At 39.4% G+C, this 24,492-nt stretch overlaps 1 long non-coding RNA gene across 2 annotated transcripts in view; it reads right to left on the bottom strand.

Annotated features, from left to right (window-relative positions):
- LOC116753622 overlaps positions 1-24,492 on the bottom strand; it is an 80,663-nt gene that overhangs the window by 39,211 nt on the left and 16,960 nt on the right. For both annotated transcript variants that reach the window (XR_004349775.1, XR_004349776.1), the window contains one exon: positions 20,978-21,057. This is a non-coding gene — a long non-coding RNA (uncharacterized LOC116753622). The remainder of the gene's footprint in view (positions 1-20,977; positions 21,058-24,492) is intronic.

Genomic DNA, 24,492 nt, shown 5'->3' with positions numbered 1-24,492 from the left:
CCGTACATCGGCAGGCAGACTCTCAACCACTGCGCCACCAGGGAAGCCCAAGAGATTGTTTTTAAATCTTAATGTTGTTTTATAATTATGTAAGATATTTACATAGTTGCTAAGTCAAATCTACAAACATTACCTTTCACTCCTCTCCTCTCCACTCTATTGCCCCCTCCTTCTACAGATAACCTTTCAAAACATGTTATGGCTTACCCTTCCATATTTTAAAAATATAAGCAGTTCTTTTACATAAATAGTTTTCACTCTGAGATCCATTTTATTTGCTCTCTCCCATATTTCTCTCTCAGTATTTTTTTGGTATTCAGGAAAACCATACCCACAACCCTCCTTGAATCCCCTTGCAAAGAATGAGGATCTAACTGGGAGAAGAATCAGGTGAAATTCTTGGGACCAATCAGGACCTCCTGCCAGAAAGGATGGGTCTGGGGTCAGTTGTCAGCACCTTGTGTATGGCTGGCGGAAGTGGAAAGGTAGCTAGAGATACTCCTCTTACAAATGGTCCATCTACCCCTGCCAGACAATTAACCGGAGGTTCCTCTAGACGGGTTTTGTGTTTTGTTTTGTTTTCCTCTGAAGATTTGCCTATTTGTAGAAACGTAAGATCAGATTTCTGGAGAGATGCAAGAAATCACATTTTTGGTTTCTTGGCGGGTGGGCGATAAGGGACACTGGGTGTTCCCCTAACCCAACCCACTACTGCCCGGGAACTACTTTGGCTCCTATCTGTTTAATGGTTCCACCTGCCAAGTGGCAGTCTTGGGCGACCCCTGCAGCCTCCATGTGTGTGCGGGTGGGCCATGGCCCGCTACACCCTGTGTTTTTGCTTCTTGCTGGGAGCTGGAATGGAAAGAAACCTAACTGTGTGGTCTCAGTTCTTGGAGGACCTCAAGGACTACACTATAAATATACTCTAGATTGCCTGCAGGGTTATGACCCTGGTTTCTAGCCCTTCACCCCATGATACAAAATCACATCAACTTTCATATTCCTACTGACTCCTCCAGGCATGTCTGCTCCTACCTTGTTCCAGTTCCTGCTCTACCCGGTCCTTGAAGACACCGCCTCCTCTCTATACCCAGAAACCAACTCCACTGACCCTAAACAATGGATCTAAGTATTATGTGAGTTAGACACTAGATTCCTGGTGATGCCATTTCCAGCACCTGTTTGCTTGTGAGGGGCACAGGCTGGCAGACAGCCATGGGAACTGGACTACTGCCCCAAGCCCTTTGTTATCTCTAGGAACTGGCTAGCCCTGGAAGGAGCAGTCTCTCCAGGGTCAACAAGGCCCTAGATGTCAAAGCACCAGAAATACAGCAAATAAAAAGGCATGATCAAAAACAAACAAACAAACAAAAAAGGCATGATCAATACACCCTACAGGCCAAGAACCAGATAGTTGGGATGCAAAGTAACAGATGGTAAAAAGAGAGAGCAATGGTGGATGCTCTATCAGGATTCTCCTTCTGCTCCCTTGTAAATGTGAGGCCCCTCGGGGTTCTATCCCAGGCCACTTTTCCCTTCTCACTGTACACTCTTTCCTGACACAAGCTTGTGTGTGACCATAGCTCCCTTTGTCATAATAAGCAGGTAACTCCCTTCTCTGAATCCTTAACTCCAGGTCCATGTACTCAGGTGGCCACAGGACTTATATTCCTGGATGTCTCCCTGGCATTTAAAACTCAGTGTGCTCAAACTAAATACCAATACCAGTTTCTTCCTCAAACTGGCTCCTCCTCCCACATTCTATTTCAGTTTGTGTCACCCTCATCCTCCCACATGTTTTACCTGGTAACCTGGAGGGCATCCTTCATTCCTGCTCTCCCTCACCTCCCTTTTCCTATCAATCATTTAGCTCTATGATTCCATCTTCTAAATATCCAGCGAATGGGTCTGTTTTACCATCTCCACTGCCAATCCCCTGTACAAACTGCCATCCCCTCTCACTTGGATACAAAGTAACAACCTCCTAATTGGTCTCACTGCCTTCAGCCTTCTTTGCAATACAGACATACTTTCATTTGGGTCATGGAATCTGGGCTTATTTCAACCCAGATCAAGCTTTAGATTTCAAAATATTAAAAATTTTTAGTAGTTTTAGAATCCTAAATTAGCTCTAAATACAGAAAAGGATATAGTTGGCTCTTTCTTTGTACACTTCCCTGCTTATTGACTTGTTTCAGTGAGCATATATTCTTATGGTAATTTGAATGGAAGTTCCAATAAGGTATATTAAATGGGGGGCACATTGTATTTAAGTGGCATGAAAAGAAGACTGAGAAAGAATTGCCAGAGAAAAGGAGAATGTTATTACAGAAGCCAAGAGAGAGGTTCAAAGAAGAGGGGTGGTTAACAATGCCAGGAGGTGGCCAAGATGCTGGAGTGGGAAGACCCTCCTCCCATGGGCACAGCAAAATTATAACTATTTACAGAGCAGCTATGGATGAGAAAAACCAGAAGACTAGCAGAAAAAATGTACAGCTAGATATAAAGAAGGAACAACAATGAGACGGGTAGGAGGGGTGGAAAATTGCAAAAGGAAAACATGAAAATTGCAAAAGGAAAAATCTCATTGGTTAAGGCAAATATACAGTAAAGGAGGTAAATGAGCTAGGTATAAAGCTAGTAGGAAGGTTAAAAGACAAAAGTAGCAAAATCAGGGGGAGGGATAAATTAGGAATTTGGGAGTAATATATACACACTACTCTGTATAAAATAGATATAACAACAAGGACCTACTGTACAGAACAGGGAATTATACTCAATATTTTGTAATAAGCTGTATGAAAAAGAATCTGAAATATATATTATATATATATATATATATATATATATATATATATATATATATATATATATGAATCACTTTACTTTGCTGGACACCTGAAACTAACAAAACATTGTAAATCAGCTATACTTCAATTTTTAAAAAAAGGTGAATAATAATCCAACAAGTAGATTGGAGGAATGGTATGAATAAAAAGCATGTATCTTAAAAAAAAAAGTAGTACAATCATTCATATTTGCAATAAGTAGTTAAGGGATACACAAAACAAAAAGATGTACAATATGATGTCAAAAACAGTAAATGTGAGCAGGGAGTAATAATGCAGGATTGTTAAAATTTGTTTGAACTTAAGAGATCAGCATCTTAAAAAAAAAAAAAAAGGAGATCAGCATCTTAAAATAATCATCCATACATATATAGCTATATATAGTATGGGGAATATAATCAATAACTATGTAATATCTTTGTATGGTGACATATCATAACTAGACTTTACCACGGTGATCATTTTGAAATGTATAGAAATACCAAATCACTGTGTTGTGTAACAGGAACTAACATAGTGGTGTAGGTCCATTATACTTCAAAAACAAACTCAGGAAAAGAGACCAGATTTGTGGTTACCACAGGTGGTGAGTAGGGGAGGGGGAATTGGATGAAAGCAGTCAAAAGGTACAAACTTCCAATTATAACTTAAATAAGTACTAGGGATGTAACGTACAGCATGAAAAATATAATTAACACTGCTGTATGTTATGTATGAAAACTGTTAACAGAGTAAATCCTAAGTGTTCTCATTATAAGGAAAAAAATTTTCTTTTCTTTTTTCTGTGGTTTGGCTGGAAGTTGGCTGATCTAGTCTGGACTCACCTGGGTTTGGTTCCTACTTCAGGTTGAGTCCAGGTCTGCTCTACATATCTCTCATCCTCCTTGTACCAGCAGGTAGGACCTGGATCATGTTGTCTGAAGCAAAAAGTACTGGAGTAACACCTCTCTGTGTATTTTTAAATTTTTGTTTCTATATGAGATGATAGATGTTCAGTAAACTTATTGTGATAATCATTTCATGATGTATGTAAGTCAAATCATTATGCTGTATCCCTTAAACAGTGCTGTATGTCAATTATATCTCAATAAAACTGGAAGAAAAATTTTTTTAAAGATTTTAGGTAAAAATAAATAAATAAAAATTGAAAAATTAAAAATAAACAATGCCATAGACTTCCCTGGTGGTACAGTGGTTAAGAATCTGCCTGCCAATGCAGGGGACATGGGTTCGAGCCCTGGTCCAGGAAGATCCCACATGCCACGTTGCAACTAAGCCCATGTGCCACAACTACTGAGCCTGTGCTCTAGAGCCTGCGAGCCACAACTACTGAGCCCACGTGCCACAGCTACTGAAGCCTGCACGCCTAGAGCCCATGCTCCACAACAAGAGAAGCCACTGCAATGAGAAGCCTGCACACTGCAACAGAGAGTAGCCCCTGCTCATCACAACTAGAGAAAGCCCGCATGCAGCAACAAAAACACAACGCAGCCAAAAATAAAATAAATAAATAAATAAAATAAAAACCCAAACCCTTTCTTTAAAAAAATAATAAAAATAACCAATGCCAAATGTTGCAGAGAGCATTCAAGTTGGATGACAACTGGAAAGCACCGTAGAGTTTGCCAGCTATGAAGTCTTTGGTGACCATGGCAAGTGTTCATTCAGGTGGAACGGTAGAAGCAGAAGAAACTGCAGTGGGCTGTCAAATGCATGGGATGTGAGGAGGCGGAGATAATAACATTTGGCTATGAAGGGCAAGAAAAAGATTCGGTGATAGCTAGTGGAGAATGTCTTTGACAGAGAACATTTTTAAGGGTAGGCGAGGTGAATGGTTTAATGAAGTGTTGTAACCAGAAACAAAGGGGTGAGACTGTGGGGTCTTACCATCCCTTCAAAAGATTTTAAACCTTGTGGGACAGGGCCTTCCTCTACTTCATCAGCTACAGAGATGACAAGATGAAATGGATGACAAGAGTAGTGATGTCAAGAGGATGCAACAGCCAGGCTATCAGAGCCCAAGGTAGGGAGAAGTGCATGAGACTGGGAGGGCTGACATCAGCGCACCCAGCCTGGAGCCAAAGCAGAGGACAAGATCTCTTGCAGTGTGAAGGCTGGTGTCTCTAGCTTCAGAAAAGCTGGGGCTGAGGAATTTTTTAAAAACCCTCAATTATCAATACTAATGTATAATCCATCCTCTTTTGATTACATGCCTTTTTTGCCTGTGATTCACAGTAAGAAGCACATTTTTACACTGTGATCTAATACAAATGTATATAAGAAACAAAAATTGCATATATTCCTGCTATGAATAATAAAGAAAGAGTATCAATATAACAGTTTATATTAATTATTATTAATATTTAAATATAATATGGAGAAGTGCCAAATAAATAGTATAATAAAAATTGGGAAAGACTGGGACTTGAAAAATGTAAATCTTGTTTCTAGGTTCATATAACATGCTTAGTACTTTCCCTGATGACAACCAACAAACCTGGGTATGGGTAGTTCAAATATTTAAACAAAATACTTTTAAAGGTCAGTTATTTAATTATTTATAATAACAAAAAACTAGAAATAACCCAGATATCCATTAAGAGGGAACTGGTGGAATTAGAGTATATACATACAATGGAACACCATGCAAATGTAAAAAGAGATGAGGACTACATTTACATATTGCTATGCAGTAACACCCAGGACATATTAATAAACAAAAAAGCAACCAAAAAAAAAGTGTGCATGGTATTTTAGAGGGAAGGAAAGGACAAAGGAAGCAGGGAAAGAAGCTAAACCTTTCTGACTATATCTTGTTTGATAAATTTGACTATGAGATCATGTAAACATTTTACATAATTAGAAAATATATAATTAAAAAAAGCAAATCCTAAAAACAAAAGCAAAATGAAATAAATAAACCTAACTGTATATTGAGTTGGTGGTGCAACCACACAGATATGAATTGTTTCAAATGAGTTTAAGACGTTGTAATCTGAGTGTATGTTCTTAGTGGGATACACCCTTAGGACAAAAAAGAAAAAGAAAAAAAACAAACCTTAAACTGTTTTCATTAATCATAATGTTTGTGTTAGTGTCAGTACTGTTATTCTAAGACAGTTGTATGTGTGTTGTGGGATAAAGCAAAAGAGTGATTATGTTGGTTTTTCAGTGTGAGAAAAAGGAGAAATAGATTAAGGTAGACAAGGTTATATAAAAATCCAGTAGTCCTGAATTTGAATTGGAAGTATCACTATAAACTCACAATGTATTTTATCATTAAAAGTATCTCTGGGACTTCCCTAGTGGCGCAGTGGTTAACAATCTGCCTGCCAATGCAGGGGATACGGGTTCAAGCCCCGGTCCAGGAAGATCCCACATGCCGCGGAGCAACTAAGCCCGTGCGCCACAACTACTGAGCCCACGTGCCACAGCTACTGAAGCCCGCCTGCCTAGAACCCACGCTCCACAACAAGAGAAGCCACCACAATGAGAAGCCCGCACACCGCAACCAAGAGTAGCCCCTGCTTGCCGCAACTAGAGAAAACCCACGAGCAGCAAAGAAGACCCACGCATCCAAAAAAAAAAAAAGTATCTTCTTGGGAATTCCCTGGCAGTGGTTAGGACTCCACGCTTTCACTGCCAAGGCCCAGGTTCAATCCCTGGATGGCGAACTAAGATCCTGCAAGCCTCGCGGCAAGGCCAAAAAAAATAAAAGTATCTCCTAGGTATATCCATTGGAAAGGCCTAATCAAGCATTAGTGAGCACCCTACCCAGACTGTGGTATCCAAAATCCATTTCACACTTAAAGAAACCAGAGCTCTTTGGAGAAATGATTGATTCCATATCTGGGGCAGGAAATATGTGAATTGAGCCTGAAACATGTCAGGAAATCAGAAAGCCATCAAAGGCACCACTGTCCCAAAATGGGACAGTTTCCCAATTGCCCAAATTGTCCATGAGAATAGTAAATGCAGTTATTTGAAATACCCCAAATATGTTCACGAGTTCATAATAATCCTTAAAAAACAAAACAAAACTCGTTGGTCACCTTTGGAAGATGCTAGGGAACCAATTCATTATTTTTAAATCTCGTAATTAAAAAGGGAAAAAAGAGAAAGCATTTATCCCTACTTTTCCTACACAAATTGTACCTCAGTGTAAATAAACAGCTGATAAGTTTCTTTATAGATGTACTCCAGCTAATAAATAAATAAGAATGATATAATATTGCCATTTTGCTGACAACGATATAATGGATCTTGGTATTGATCACCAATGACTGCTAACACCACATGAAGAAAGAAAACCAGCTATTATATACCTCCTGATAGAAATATACAACTGCTATTTACATCTTGCTCCTCCCCTTAAAAAAACTGAACCTTAATCTGATCAAGCTTCCAGAACTACCGATTTACGGGAAATAAAGGGGACAGAGAAAGGGTAAACAACACTACAAGGGCACAATCAACAAAATCCAAAATCCAGACGGAGGAAAATTCTGCAGAATAACTGAATTGCTAGGGAAAAAAAAGAAAAGAAACAGGGGAGGGATATCTATTAGGGTTCAATTAGAAAATCAAAACGACTTTGTGTGATATAAGGGATTTATTATAGGACTTAGACTTGACATAACTGGAAGGGCTGGTTAAGCACTCTGTGTAAGTCAGTTGCCCCTTCATCTGGTGCTGGGCCTGACATCAGGGAGGCTGATGGTTAGGAAGAGCAAAAACAAGCTGGAACCTTTGTCTATGTCTCCAGGGAACCCGTGATGGTCTCTCACCCACTCCAAGCCTCCAACTTTGATGATGTGGATGATCTACAGAAAAACTAGTGCAATTCTTAAGAGAGCTGCACATAATCCTGATCCATTGACCATTATGTCCATCAGTTAAACTTGAATTTGCCTCTATATTTTTCATTTCATCATTTTTTACTATTAATCAATTTTATAGCATTTTATACAAGTTCAGTTAAAATGTTACAGTTGTCACAAACTTCAAATATGTTGCATTGATAATGATGCCTTTTTCTGAAAGACACACAAAAGTTTTACCTAAAATTCACTAAAAAGTGTCAACAATTTTGCCAACAGCAATAAAATTATATGAAATTTTGCTTCAACCATACCTGCAACTGTATGTTAATCCTCCCATTATGATGAGAGTCAAATTGGCCATTGTATACCATGGAACAAAAGAGCAAACGACCTGGTCCTAACCGGTTCATATGTTCATCACACCCCTCTCTCTATGCCCACTCATTGCAACTGGGCAGAAGACTGGTGCAATATGCACAGTTTTTGCTAAGCGCCCGTATGATGAACTCCGATGTTTTCTATTCCATTATATTCTAGTATATTCTATTTCATTTAAAAATAAAGAGCTGGTTGAGAGCCACTAACTTGATTTCATAAACTACTAATGGATTGTGGCCGGCAATTTGAAAAACACTGCCTTAGGCTGGGTTATATTTACATTATTAAAGTCCCCTCACCCTGCTTCTTAATGTTTAAATTCAGTTAACTCCTGAGTCTCTGTATCTTTGTCTTTATTCTCCATGTCTGTGGTTTTTGATTGCCACCGCCTTACAGTGATTTTTACAGTTCAGGGATAGGATGGAAATTCTGAGTGTGGGTGATTTTGTAGATCATGACACGGTTTTCTTCTTCCTTCAAAGAGAAAAGTCAGCATGACTAGGCAATAACTTGGTTCTGCTAGATTTCCTCTTATTCAGCATCTCAGGGACAGGTTTTTGGTTTTTTTTTTAAAGAATCAATTTTATTTATTTACTTATGGCTGTGTTGGGTCTTCATTACTCGGTGCAGGCTTTCCCTAGTTGTGTCAAGTGGGGGTTACTCTTCACTGAGCTGCACGGGCTTCTCATTGCAGTGGCTTCTCTTGTTGGGCTCTAGGCATGTGAGCTTCAGTAGTTGTGGCATGTGGGCTCAGTAGTTGTTGAGCACGGGCTCTAGAGAGCAGGCTCAGTAGTTGTGACGCACAGGCTTAGTTGCTCTGCGGCATGTGGGATCTTCCGGGACCAGGAATTGAACCCGTGTCCCCTGCACTGGCAGGCGGATTCTTAACCACTATGCCACCAGGGAAGTTCTCAGGGACAGGTCTTAAAGGCATTCTTATCATTTGGTCTCTAAAAGTTATTTCTCCTTTTCTGCTTGCAACTCATAAAACCCTACCTTTTTTTTCTTTAAACGCCTGACAAAGAGATATCTTGAAAAGGTGTGGATGGATATTGTTCTGATTATTCAACTGCTGCATGAAACTGCAGCTATTTTATTACGCTTATGGATTCTGTGGGTCAGTAATTCAGAGAGGGCCCAGCAGAGATGGCTTGTCTGCTTCACAATGTCTGGGGCCGCAGTGAGAGGAGACTCACATGGCTGGAAGATGAATCATCTGTGGGTTTCTGTACTCGTATGTCTGGTACCTGGCTGGGATGACTTGGGGCTGGGCTCAATGGGATCTGTCAGCTGGAGTGATTACATGTGGCCTCTCCATATAGCATGGGTTCCTCACAGCATGATGACTGGGCTCTGAGAGAGAGCACACAGAGAGTGAGCATTCTAGGATAACCTCTGTCAGTTTCATGACCTGGCCTTAGAAGTTACCCAGTGTCACTTCTGTCAGACTCTGTGATTGAAGAACTTACAAACCCTCCCCAGATTCAAGAGCATAAATGCTACCGCTTGGGGCAATATTTCAGAACCACCACAGGTGGCTGTCTCTGATGATTTTTGAATGGGATTTTCTGTCTTCTCATTATTCATGCTCAGCTTTCTTTTATTCATTCAACAAACGACTGAGCACCAACCTTACATCAAGCACTGTTTTAAGCACTGAAGATATGAGAAACAAGAGAGATATGATTCCTACCCTCATGGAGCTGATTAAAAGTGGAGAGAGAGTAAACAAATACTCACACAAAGAATGCCACAATATTCATCTATTCAGCTACATTTTCTTACTTATTCCCTGATGATGATTTCCACATTGTTAGCCTTCTCTATTTCCTATAGACTCCATATTGTCTTTACTTAAACCTTTCTCATCTATGTTCTAGGTCTTTTAGTTTTTCTTGCATTGTTTTTTGTGTTGTTTCCTTTTTTATTTTTTTTTGTGTGTAAACGCCCTGAGATAGAGGTTTCTGGGTTGGTCTTCCTTCTTTTTTTCTTTTTAAATTAATTAATTAATTTTTGGCTGCGTTGGGTCTTCATTGCAGTGTGTGGGCTTTCTCTAGTTGTGGCAAGTGGGGGTTACTCTTTGTTGCAGTGCATGGGCTTCTCATTGTGGTGGCTTCTCTTGTTGCAGAGCACAGGCCCTAGGCATGCGGGCTTCAGTAGTTGTGGCATGTGGGCTCAGTAGTTGTGGCTAGCAGGCTTAGTTGCTCCATGGCATGTGGGATCTTCCCAGACCAGGGATCGAACCTGTGTCCCCTGCATTGGCAGGCAGATTTTTAAATTAATTAATTAATTAATTTTTGGCTGCCTTGGGTCTTCGTTGCAGCACATGGGCTTTCTCTAGTTGTGGAGAGCAGGGACTACTCTTGGTTGCAATGCGTGAGCTTCTCATTGCGGTGGCTTGTCTTGTTGCAGAGCACAGGCTCTAGGCACGCAGGCTTCAGTAGTCGTGGCACACAGGCTCAGTAGTTGTGGCACGCAGGCTTAGTTGCTCTGCAGCATGTGGGATCTTCCCGGACCAGGTCTCAAACCATGTCCCCTGCATTGGCAGGTGGATTCTTAACCACTGCACCGCCAGGGAAGTCCTGGTCTTCTTTCTTGATCACTTATTTGCTCAGTGACATTCACATTTGCATTTTTATTACTTTTCTTGATGTCTTTGGTTCATTTGTTCACCCCCTCCCCCCCAAATATTATAGGCTTACTGGTTTCAGGCACTGTTCTGAGCACATGGACACAGAACTCAGACACAGCTTTGCCTCAGACAGGAAATGCACTTTAGTGAAGGAGCATAGGCTCTGCTGTCAGGCACATCACACCTAGAATTGTAGCTTTATCACTTACTAGTTGGAACCTTACTTGATAAATTATATAACCCCTTGTCCTCTTTTTCCTCCTAAGGATGATAATACTACTCACATAACTAAGACAGTGCCTGGAACTTGGTAGAGCCTCAATATGTATTTACTGCCTCTAAATACAGGACTCAGTGGAAAACTCACAGTTAAATCAACACTTTCAATATAGTGTGAAAGGGTTAATACAAAGGGGTATATTTAAGATACTTTGTGAACAGAGAGGTGCCACCTAGCCTAGGCTGGCATCTTGAAAAATTTCTCATAGAATAGTAATTCCCATCTTGGGGTGGGTAGGAGGAAGGAGTACAGAAGCTGCTGAGGGGAATTTCTGAATTGAAGAGCAAAGTCTGAAAAAATATATTCAATATTATAAGGCTATTTTATATTTAGAAAAGTGAAAAAAACTATTGTTTTCATAATTCAAACTACAAGAAGTAAATATAAAATCACCACAGATGGCAGAGATATTCAGAAGATAGATTATATATTCTGCATATCAGCAACTCTCAAAGGGGAATCATCAGAGTGTCAGGGAAGGCTGGTATGGGATGTTTATAGGATGTTTATATATATCACATAGGGGTATTTTTTTTTTTTTTTTTTGGCTGTGCTGGGTCTTTGTTGCTTAGTGCAGGCTTTCTCTGGTTGCAGCCAGCAGGGGCTACTCTTTGTTGCAGTGCGTGGGCTTCTCATTGCGGTGGCTTCTCTTGTTGTGGAGCATGGGCTCTAAGCGCACGGGCCTAGTTGTAGCACGCGGGCCCCCAAGCATGCGGGCTTCAGTAGTTGTGGCATGTGGGCTCAGTCGTTGTGGTGCACAGGCTCAGTAGTTATGGTGCACAGACTTAGTTGACCCACGGCACGTGGGAGCTTACCAGACCAGGGATTGAACCCATGTGCCCTACATAGGTAGGTGGATTCTTAACCAATGGACCACCAGGGAAGTCCAGGGGTATGGTTTTTTAAAAGTTTGAGAAACTTTACTATAAGAGCTAGTGACTGACCCTTGAATAATGAGTAGGAATTAGCCAGGTGGAAAAGAGAATTCTAGGCTGTAGGAACAGCCCTCATAAATGGTCAGGGGTGTGACAGAGCTGGGCTAGTTTGAGGACTACAAGTGGTTTTACATGGCTGTGAGTGAGCGGTAGAAGTGAGCACGGAGAAGTTGGCAGGGCCAAATCTTAAAGCACTTGTATGCTCTACAAAAAAAAATAACACTGGAGAGTTTCCTGGTAGTTCAGTGGTTAGGACTCCGTGCTCTTACTGCCGAGGGCATGCGTGGGAGACGTAGATCCCACAAGCTGCACGGTGAGTCCAGAAAACAAACAAAAAAAAGAATAATACTGAAGGCAACTGGGAATCACTGAAGGATTCTGAGGGAGGGAGTGACAAAAGCAGATTTGCTTTTCTAATAGCATCTATAAATTTCCTTCCATAGTCATGATTTCTTCTTTAATCTCGCAGAAAGTAGTATGTGCAGGCTTACTGACAGTGGCCTGAGTCTTAGCTAGTAACAGTGCTCCTACCATCGTAGTTGCCCTCTGTCCCATGCTGACTTTCTCTTTCTCTTAGACATTTCAGTACTTACTGATTGCAGAACTGGATCCAGATAGTTGTGCTGTTTTGAAGCTGATCTTAGTGAATTGTTACCTTTGAAGTGTCACTATTTTACATTTTTGGTGAGTTTATCTAGGAAGTTTCCAGTGCTGAGTTTACTGGGAGGTAGCGAGAGGATGTGAACATAATCTTAGACTCCAGTACTTGATTCTGTACCTTGCCCTGTATGACTTTAAGCCACAACCGCTCTGAGCTTCAGTTTCTTCACCTGAAACATAGAACTAATAATAATCCCCGTGTAAAATTGTTCTGTGGATTAGAGAAAATGTTCTCTAAGTGCCTGAATCATAGTAGGTACTCAATTAATAGTCAACTTTGTAAATGTTGTCGTGCCCTACCCGTGTGTCTTCAGCACTCATTGTTCCCAAGCAACCAACAGCTTCTCACTGCAAGCACTTGTGACTCTCTACCTGAGGGCTTTCTCTTGTCAACTCTTGCTTGGGGCAGGCTGAAAATGCCAAGAAGTTCATGCCCCCAGAAGCAGGCCTTTCAACCAACGATCAATAGGAGTTGATATATTAAAACTTCTTTCTTTTTCCCTAGGACAAACTGAAGCCTATATCATATATTCTCCTAGAGGTCCCCCATGGACTGTGACTCAGTTGTTCTCAGTGGTACCTTCTTATTAAAGCACCCTATATTGGCTTCTTTCCCTTCTCAGTCTCACTTCTCTATGCCCCTCCCAGTGATCACCTCCCATATAAACTACTTGGCACTCAAATCCTTGTCTCATGATCTGCGACTGGGGAACCAAAGTGAAGACAATGGTAGCTATTATTCATTCATTCATTAGTTATTGAGTGCAATGTGTCAGGCACTGTTTCTTATTACTGCTCCATCCTCCTATAAACTGCTACACCGAGGATTCCTGTTTTTTTGAATTTTTAACAATTATATTATTAAAAAATAAAAGGAAAAATTTAAGGGAAATTATTTCCCATAAACTCACCAGCAGAGCACAAAAGCTCTTTTTATTTCTTCCTATTTGCTTCCATTTTTAATACATGTGTGCCCATTTATTATAGTCGCAATTGTAGGTGCAATCTAGTATTCTGTGTTTTACTTTTCCATTTAGCTTCCTACCATATTCACTTTCTCTAGGCTTCAAAATTTACACTTTAATTGCTGCATTATATTCCACTACCCTATTGTACGACATTGTGATGGTTAATTTTATGTGTCAACTTGACAGGGCCATAGAGTGCCCAGATACTTGCTCAAATATTATTTTGAGTGTTAATGTGCTTAGATGAGATTAACATTTCAACTGGTCAACAGACTAAAACAGACTGCCCTCTCTAATGTACGTGGGCCTCATCCAATCTGTTGAAGGCCTGAATAGAACAAAAAGGCTGACCCTACCCTAAGTAAGAGAGTATTCCATCTGCCTGACTGCCTTTGAACTAGGACTTTGCCTTTTTCCTGCCTTCAGACTCAAACTGAAACTTCAGCTCTTCCTGGGTCTACAGCTTGCCAACTCGCTCTGCAGATTTTGGGACGTGTCAGCTTCCATAACTGCATGAGCCAATTCCTTATAATAAATCTCTTTACACACACACACACACACACACACACACACACACACACATACACACACACACACACACATTCTCTCTCTCTGTCTCTCCCTCTCCCTCCCCGCCCCCTTTCTCTCTCAGTTCTGTTTCTCTGGAGAATTCCAATAGAGGCATGGAGATTCTTTTTTATTTTTTCCAAATGTGGCTAGTACTACACATAAAGTCTTTATGCCATAATCTACTTTTTGTTTTTGATTTTATGAACAATACATGAACATTGTACAAACTGAAAAGATTTTCCTTCTTCCACAATGAAACTCACTGTTACAGACTTCTTGTACATCCTTTCAAGAAGTACACTATGCCTATATGACACAAATGACAGCATACTCCCCACACTGTTCTGTGCTTTTTCCATTCAATAATACACCTTGGTCTTCTTTCATGCCAGCAAATGCTGCTTCAGTGCTTCTGACCGGCTTGTTCCCTCAGCTCCCCTTGCTGCAATATTTTTGTGATAGCATCTCCCCAGCATAGGAACTCTCTCCCTCTCAGTATCTTCCTTCTCTACTCATTCATTTAGTCACTCTTTTAGCCACTTGTCAAATGTTTACTAAGCATTTACTCTGTGCTGGCACTAAGCCAGGCCATGGATAGAATGGTGAGCAAAACAGGCCATGTCCCTGCCCTCACGGAGTTCAGTCTAGGGAAACAGAAGTAATGGACCAAAAATTTCAGAGAAGCTAGGTGAGTGAATTAATGAAGGATGTTTGGAGTGCAAGGGACCACCACACAGGAGGGAGAACCTGGCCCAGAAAGTCTTTCTGAAGGAAGTGTCACCTTGCTGAGACCTGAAGAATGAGAAGGAGTTAGCCTAGTGAAGGACTGTGGGAAAGGTATCCCTGGCAGATGACAAGAGAGGGAGAAGGCAGGAGAGGGAGCAAGAAGGGAAGAGGAGAAAGCTAAATATGGAGAATGCTAGTGGGCTGCAGAAATAAGTCTAGCAAAGTTGGCAGGTCCAGGCTATGGAGGTCTCATGGATTTTGTGCTGGAGCAAAGGAAACCAAGGAAGGGTCTACTTTTTGTTAATTCCTTCAGTTTGATGTTTCTCTGTTCCTCCTTTTCTTTTAGATATTTGAATACTTTTAACCTACTTTTTCACTATATTTTCTGCATCATTTATTAGTGCTTGTTCTGGGGATTACTGAAGGCACCCTTAAGTATTGAAGAAGACATAAATAAATGGAAAGATATTCCATTCTCATGAATTAGAGGAATTAATATTGTTAAAATGTTCACACTACCCAAAGTAATCTACAGATTTAATGCAATCCCTATCAAAATTCCAATGGCATTTTTTACAGAAATAGAAGAAATAATCCTAATATTTGTATGGAACCACAAAAGACTCTGAACAGCCAAAGCAATCTTGAGAAAGAAGATCAAAGCTGGAGGCACCACATTTCAAATTATATTACAAAGCTATAGTAATCAAAACAGTATGACGTCGGCATAAAAACAGATCCCGTTGATCAACGGAAAGAATAGACAGTCCAGAAATACATGGTAAATTAATTTACAACAAAAGAAGTAAAAATACACATTGGAGAAAGGGTAGTTCCTCAACAAATGGTGTTGGGAAAACTAGACAGTCACATGTCAAAGAATAAAACTGAACCCCTATCTTACACCCCACCCAAAAATCAACTCAAAATGGATTTAAAAGGTTCTATACAGTGAAGGAAACCATTAACAAAATGAAAAGGCAACCTATGGAATGGGAGAAAATTTTTGAAAATCATATATCTGATAAAGGGTTAATATCCAAAATACATAAAGAGCTCATACAGCTCAATAGCAAAAAGACTATCTGATTTTAAAATGGGCAGAGGAGCTGAATAGACATTTTTCCAAAGAAGATATACAAATGGCCAACAGGTACATGAAAAGGTGTTCAACATCACTAATCATCAGGGAAATGCAAATCAAAGCCACATAAGATATCATCTCATACCTATTAGTATAGCTATTATCAAAAACACAAGAAATAACAAGTGTTGGCAAGGATGTGAATAAAAGGGAACCCTTGTGCACTGTTGATAAGAATGTAAATTGGTGTAGCCACTATGTAAAACAGTATGCAGGATCCTCAAAATGTTAAAAATAGAACTACCATATGATCCAATGAACTACCATATGATCCAATTCTACTTCTGGGTATTTATCCAAAGGAAACTAAGTCACTATCTTGAAAAGATACCTGCACCCCATTTTCCTTGCAGCATTATATATAATAGCCAATACATGGACACAACCTAAATATCCACTGATGGATGAATGGATAAAGAAAAAGTGGTGTGCATGTATACACACACACACACACACACACACACACACTCACTCACTCGCACACACAAAGGGGAATATTATTCAGCCATAAAAGGAATGCAATCTTGCCATTTGCAAAAACATGGATAGACCTTGAGGGCATTATGCTAAATGAAACAGGTCAGACATATTTTTGTCTTTTAAAGATAAAATTTCCCCTTTATCTTTTTTCAGCAGTTTGACTACAATGTTTCTAAGCATGGTTTTCTTTATGTCTACCCTATTTCATTTCACTGACTTTCCTTCATCTGTAAATGTATATCTTTCACCAAATATAGGAATATATTAATACATTAAAAGGATTATATGCAATGATTAATATAGGAATACATTAAAACATTAAAAGGATCATACACCATGATCAAGTGGGATTTATCCCAGGGATGCAAGGATTTTTCAATATCTGCAAATCAATCAATGTGACACACCAGATAAACAAATTAAAGAATAAAAACCGTATGATCATCTCAATAGATGCAGAAAGAGCTTTTGATAAAATTCAACATCCACTTATGATAAAAACTCTCCAGAAAGCAGGCATAGAGGGAACATACTTCAACATAAAAAAAGGTCATTTATGACAAACCCACAGCTAACATCAGACTCAATGGTGAAAATCTGAAAGCATTTCTGCTAAGATCAGGTACAAGACAAGGATGCCCACTGTCACCACTTTTAGTCAACATAGTTTTGGAAGTCCTAGCCACAGCAATCAGTGAGGAAAAAAAGAAATAAAACGCATCCAAATTAGAAGGGAAGAAGTAAAACTGTCACTGATTGCAGATGACACAATACTATACGTAGAAAAATTTTTAAATGCCACCAGAAAACTACTAAAGCTCATCAATGAATGTGGTAAAGTTGCAGGATAAAAATTAATATACAGAAACCTGTTACATTTCTATACACTAACAACAAAGTATCAGAAAGAGAAATTAAGGAAACAATCCCATTTACCAACACATCAAAAAGAATAAAATACCTAGGAGTAAACCTACCTAAGGAGGCAAAAGACCTGTACTCCAAAAACTATAAGACACTGGTGAAAGAAACTGAAGATGACATAAACAGATGTAAAGATATACCATGTTCTTGGATTGGAAGAATAAATATTGTTAAGATGACCATACTACCCAAGACAATCTACAAATTCAATGTAACCCCTATCAAATTACCAATGGCATTTTTCACAGAACTAAAACAAAAAAATTTAAAAATTTTAAATTTGTCTAGAAACACAAAAGACCCTGAATAGCCAAAACAATCTTGTACTTTTTTTTTTTTTTTTTTTGGCCACGCTGCATGGCTTGTGGGATCTTAGTTCCCTAACCAGGGATTTAACTTGGGCGCACGGCAGTGAAAGTGTCACATCCTAACCACTGAACTACCAGGGAATCCCCAACAAAACAATCTTGAGAAAGAAGAACAGAGCTCGAGGAATCATGTGCCCTGATTTCAGACTATACTATAAAGCTACAATAATCAAAAGAGTATGGTACTGGCACAAAAGCAGACACATAGATCAATGGAACTGGATAAAGAGCCCAGAATTAAACTGATACATTTATGATCAATTAATCTATGACAAAGGAGGAAAGAATATATAATGGAGAAAAAACAGTCTCTTCAATAAGTGGTACTAGGAAAATCATACAGCTACATGTAAAAGAATAAAATTAGAACATTCTCTAACACCACATACAAAAATAAACTCAAAATGGATTAAAGACCTAAATGTAAGGCTGGATACTATAAAACTCCTAGAGAAAAACATAGGTAGAACACTCTGACATAAATCAAAGCAATTTATTTTTGGATCCATCTCCTAAAGCAAGAGAAATAAAAACAAAAAGAAACAAATGGGACCTAATTAAACTTAAAAGCTTTTGCACAGCGAAGGAAACCATCACCAAAACAAAAAGTCAACCTATTGAATGGGAGAAAATAGTTGCAAATGATATGACCAATAAGGGGTTAAAATCCAACACATATAAACAGCTCATACAACTCAAATCGAAAAAACCAAACAACCCAATTGACAAATGGGCAGAAGAACTGAATAGACATTTTTCCAAAGAGGAAATACAGATGGCCAACAGGCACATGAAAAGATGTTCAACATGGCTAATCATCAGAAAAATGCAAATCAAGACAACAATGAGGGAGGGGCGATATTGCAGTAGCAGATTAAGAGGTACAAACTATTATGTATAAAATAAGCTACAAAAAAAAAAAAAGACCACAATGAGGTATCACTTCACACCTGTCAGAATCGCTATTATCAAAAAGAACACAAGTAACGGGATTCCCTGGTGGCGCAGTGGTTGAGAGTCTGCCTGCCGATGCAGGGGACACGGGTTCGTGCCCTGGTCTGGAAGGATCCCACATGCTGTGGAGCGGCTGGGCCCGTAAGCCATGGCCGCTGGGCCTGCGCGTCCGGAGCCTGTGCTCTGTAACGGGAGAGGTCACAACAGTGAGAGGCCCGCGTACCCAAAAAAAAAAAAAAAAGAACACAAGTAACAAATGTTGGCAAGGATGTGGAGAAAAGGGAACCCTCATACACTGTTGGTAGGAATTTGAGTTGGTGCAGCCACTGTGGAAAACAGTATGGCAGTCTCGCAAAAAACTAAAAATAGAACTACCATATGACCCAGCAATTCCACTTCTGGGTATATATCCGAAAAAAACCAAAAACACTAATTCGAAAAGATACATGCGCCCCAAAGTTAATGGCAGCATTATTCCAAGCATATTATTGCCACTATATGGAAGCCACCTGGGCCCATCCACAGATGAATGGATATAGAAGACATGATATAGGACTTCCTTGGTGGTCCAGTGGTTAAGACTCCGTGCTTCCAATGCAGGGGGCATGGATTCAATCCCTGGTTGGGGAAGTTCTGCATGCCGCGTGGCATGGCCAAAAAAATTAAAAAGTTAAAAGATAAGAAGACATTTTTTATACACACACACACACACAATATAATACTACTCAGCCATTAAAAAAGAATGAAATTTTGCCATCTGCAGCAACATGGATGGATATGGAGGGCATTATGCTAAGTGAAATAAGTCAGACAGAGAAAGACAAACACTGTATGATATCACTTATATGTGGAATCCAAAAAATACAACAAAGTAGTGAATAAAACAAAAAGAAACAGACATACATAGACAACAAATTAGTGGTTAACAGTGGGGAGAGGGAAAGGGGAGGAGCAACATAAGCATAGGGGAGAAAAAAAGGGTTATTATGGGAATATATAAAATCATGTGTGTGAAACTTTTGAAAATGGTAAAGCACTATAGAATTTAAGGAATCTTTCATTCAATAACAAATGAAATGGGCTTCCCTGGTGGCACAGTGGTTAAGAATCCGCCTGCCAATGCAGGGGACACGGGTTCGATCCCTGGTCCAGGAAGATCCCACATGCTGCAGAGCAACTAAACCTGTGCACCACAACTACTGAGCCTGCACTCTGGAGCCCATGAGCCACAACTACTGAGCCCACGTGCCGCAACTACTGAAGCCCACGTGCCTAGAGCCCGTGCTCCGCAACAAGAGAAGCCACTACAATGAGAAGCCCATGCACATTGCAACGAAGCGTAGCCCCCACTCGCCGCAACTAGAGAAAGACTGCACGCAGCAACGAAGACCCAACACAGCCATAAAAAAAAAAAAAAATTATCTTCACTGGATATGGAAAAAATACGTTGTTTACTCATTCTCTCTTCCCTCTGATAACACACACGTTGGACTTTTTGTATTGTCCCATAAGTCCCTGGAGCTCTAAAGTATTTATTTTTCAGTATTTTTTTCTCTTTGTTCTTCAGATTGGATATTCAAGCTCACTGGGTCTTCCCTCTGTTATCCAAAATTTACTGTCAAATCCACCCAGTGAATTTTTTATTTCAGATATTGTATGTTTCAGTTCTAGAATTTCCATTTAGTTCTTTTTTATAGTCCGTATCGTTTTACTCATTGTGAGCATATTTTCTTTACTTCCTTGAACGTAATTATAATAGTTTTGAATCCCTGTATGCTAATTTCAACATTTACGTCTTCTCACCATTGGTCTCTGTTGATTGTCTTTTCCCTTGAGAATGGATCTTCAAACTGTATCCTGGACCTTGTAAATGCTATGTTGTAGAGATTCTGGATTATGTTATATTTTGAGAGACAGTGTGTGTGTTTTAACCAGCAACTAATTTGACTGAACTTGAACTGTAAATGCTATCTCTTGAATGGTTGCTCAAATGTCAATTCAATTCTTTTGTTCTTAGCTCAAGTCTGTCCGTTGCATATGTATGTGGTTCAGGAGTCGACCAGAGATTTGGCCAGAGTTTATACACAGAATTAAGAGTACTCCCTCTGTGACTCTCTCCCTCCTGAGATTCCACTCTCCCCGCTACAGCACCTGGGACTTCCTTCAACTTTATCCTGTGGTGCTTTACACCAGAAAGACAGCAAACATCTCTCCGTTTTAGTTACTCCATGCAGTACTGACTGAGTCTTCTCTTAATTCAAAAAGCTTTGAAAATGAATAACTTACCTTGATGTCCCTTTTTTTCTTGACTGTTGACTCCTCTCCAAAATCTCTGTGCTTTTGTATTTTGTCCAGTTTATAGTAATCTGTGGGAAGATTGAGTCTGTTAGGAGTTGCTCAACCAAACACTTATGGACTATTCTTTTTTTTTTTGCGGTACGCGGGCCTCTCACTGTTGTGGCCTCTCCCGTTGCAGAGCACAGGCCCCGGACGCGCAGGCTCAGCGGCCATGGCTCACGGGCCCAGCTGCTCCGCGTCATGTGGGATGCTCCTGGACCGGGGCACAAACCCGTGTCCCCTGCATCGGCAGGCGGACACTCAACCACTGTGCCACCAGGGAAGCCCTGGACTATTCTTATTTTGAATCATATGCTTAGGATAATTATCAGGATTGTGACTTATGAAAAAAAAAGTAAAATTTTCATGTTTCATATTTTTCTTGTTCATATTTATTAAATATTAATGAATATTTAGAGAGACTCCTTTAAATTTGTTTCTTTTTTCATTGCTTTGGCTGAAATAGTTTACCTAATATTTTATTTTCTTTGATTTTTCTCTCCTACAATTAATTTACTTTCTGGAAGTTTCATTTAGCATATGCTTGCTTTAAATAAAGATTCATATTTTTAAAAAGACATAGTGTTAACATTTATTTTAAATTGTGGAGGATAGAACATGGGAGAAGACATTTCTATCTGTCTGAATTCTCATCCTAAGTAATCAGATGCCCTAGGATGCTGGGCCATAGAAAAGAACATTCTATACTTATTAAAAACTGAATTATAGAAGAATATTTAGTGATTTGGAAAACAGTTCATGGTATACCGCAAAATACAGCTGATTAAAAGAAGTATGATCTCATTTCTGTTAAAAAAAAAAAAGGTGGGGAGGGTATAAATGTGGGATCAGTGGTTGGACTCCACAGGTACAGTCCACAGACTAAGTCATAGTTCTCTAAAGCTCACACAAGGTGCCCATGGTGACTTGGTGTCAGAGCCTTCCAGCTCCATCCTCAAAGGTTGTTGAGCCTAGAACCCTCTACCCTTTACATCCACACACTTGCTGTGGTCTCATGATGGGCAGAATGTGTTTCCATGTCCCAAAAGAAAAGAACTTCCTTCTAAATTCTGGAGACAAGAATTTCTTCTCTTTTCTTCCTTGTTAATCCCTACTCTGGCCTGGCCCACATCAATTGTTTTCCCAACCCTAGACTTGAGAGATTTGGGGTTTGTGTTCCTTTTTTCCTCAGAATGCCATGCATTTCTATGTGAACTTCTCCCTCCTCATTTGACACTAGTTCTCATACCAAGTGATGAGGCAGTTTGCATTAAATAAAAGGCCTTTTTATACCCTTTAACCAGGTGGTGAGAACCTGTAGACCCTACATTTGCATCACCAAATTTGGACTTATACTGACATATCAAGAGATTCAGTTTTGTTACTTAATACAAACATCTTTATGTTTCATATCAATCAGCCATAATAATTCTACATAAAATATAACAATCCACAATCCAATAACCTAAAACCATAATTATTTATTTTTCCCTATGTATTTTCAGATTGGCTGAAATTTAAGCTTTAATCAGAAGGTTGGGTCTATGTTTGTCTACTATTTCTCATTCTCCTTGGACCAGAGCTTACTCAAAATATACTATTCACATGGCAAAAGGTAGCAGTACAAAGAGAAAAGGCCCAATTTTACCAGCCCATTTTAAGCCTTCCCTTTCATTATTTTCACCCTCAACCCACTGGCCAAAGCAAGTCATATGCCTAAGCCCAAAATCAAGGTGCTCAGAATACATTCTATCCATCATAAGGCCATAGCAAGGGGTGAATGTAAAATACTCCTACAGGACAGTGAATAATTGGGACCAATAATTCAATCTATCACACTTAGAGTACCATATTTGTGGGTTTTTTACACATGGTTTTCCAATTTAAGTAAGAGTCACTAGCTATTAGAGCAGACTTTATGAGCAAATGGCCTTGGGTTTGGATCTTTACTCCAGCACTTTGCTGGCTATGAGAACCTGAGAAAATTACCTCATCTCTCTGAATCATGGTTCCCCATAAATCATACTCAATTCCATCACCCATATTTAAACCCTGTAAATATTTTGGTGTGTTAATTTTTTCTAAGCATATATTAATTTTCCCCACAAATTTGGAATAATATAATGTTTTAAAAAATTCTACTTCAAAATAGCGCTTTGCCAGATCATAAAAATTTTTTGAAAGAACAAATTTTTTCTACTCCCCTCCTCAATTCCTGTCAGAGTTCAGGTCCTGGTGGTGGTAGAGGAGGGGATGTCTCAGACTGTGCTCATGTCAGAACCACGTGGAAACCTTGGTAAAAATATGGATTATAAAGTCCCCCAGGCTTGCAAAGACAGAAACTGTGGAGCTGGGCCTCTGGGGTAAGACTCTTCCCCATTCTGGGCTTATTTTCATAGGCAATGGACAAGGTTAAATTCCTAAAGGGACCCAAGCCATTCTGGCTTTCCATCTTGGAAGTCATGGACACTCAGAATGATTATGCAAATGTTTTAAACTGACTGCCAGTTCAGGAAAAAGCATACTTTTTTAAATGCCGCATAATTTTTATCATATGGATGTCACAATTTATTTTCCTTTTGCTGGGCATTCAGGTTGTTTTCAATCTGTCAGTATCTCAGGTTGTTTTCAATCTGTCACTATCTCAAATAAGTAATGTTGTAATAAACATGCATAAATCTTTGACCACGTTTATGATTATTTCCAGTGGAAAGATTCCTAGAAATGTGATCCCTGAGGCAAAGGGTAGAAACATTTTGAAGGCTCTTGACAAGTACTATATTGCCAAATTTCTTGACAGACAGGTTATACTAATTTATTCTCACACTAGCATAATCTTTAGAAGGAGTTAATGCTTTTAGATGAAACTCCAAAGTGATTGTTTTCACTTAGAGTGAGAACGTGAAACTGTCACAGAATAGAACAAATGTGGAACACTTAAACATAAATTTCTTTTAAAAAGTGAAGTTGAAGGAAGCAACGAAATTTTTGGATATGAAAGATGATCTAATTTTCTTTAAATATGCTAAAAATTGATGTCCTATAGAATAGCGCTCACAGAAAGCAAATCGCAAGGCTAAGGAAACCTTGCAAATAATCTTCAGAGATTTCCAGGTAAAGAAAAATCTGAATGACAAATGGAAGATAAAACAGGAAATAAACCAGAATTTCTGCCAATTCACTTCTAAGAGAGGAAAAGAAACAAAAAGACAAAATGAGTTCAAGCTAGAAAATAACATAAGAACAATATAGAGGGGCTTAAGAAACATATTGAAGGGAGAAATATTAGGGGGAAATGCCTGTGTTCTAATCAAAATACTGGAGACACACAGAGGTGATCCTACAAGACTTTGAAATCACCCCTTAAACTGACACTGATGTAGAGGGTGAAAACGCTGAAGATGAAGGTAGCAGTGGTGCTCAGAGAGCAGCCTATAGACACCCTTCCACCGCCCCAATCAGCT

Source organism: Phocoena sinus, chromosome 4, assembly GCF_008692025.1.
Source record: "Phocoena sinus isolate mPhoSin1 chromosome 4, mPhoSin1.pri, whole genome shotgun sequence".
NCBI lineage: Eukaryota > Metazoa > Chordata > Mammalia > Artiodactyla > Phocoenidae > Phocoena > Phocoena sinus.
This window is presented reverse-complemented; position numbering and strand designations above follow the sequence as displayed.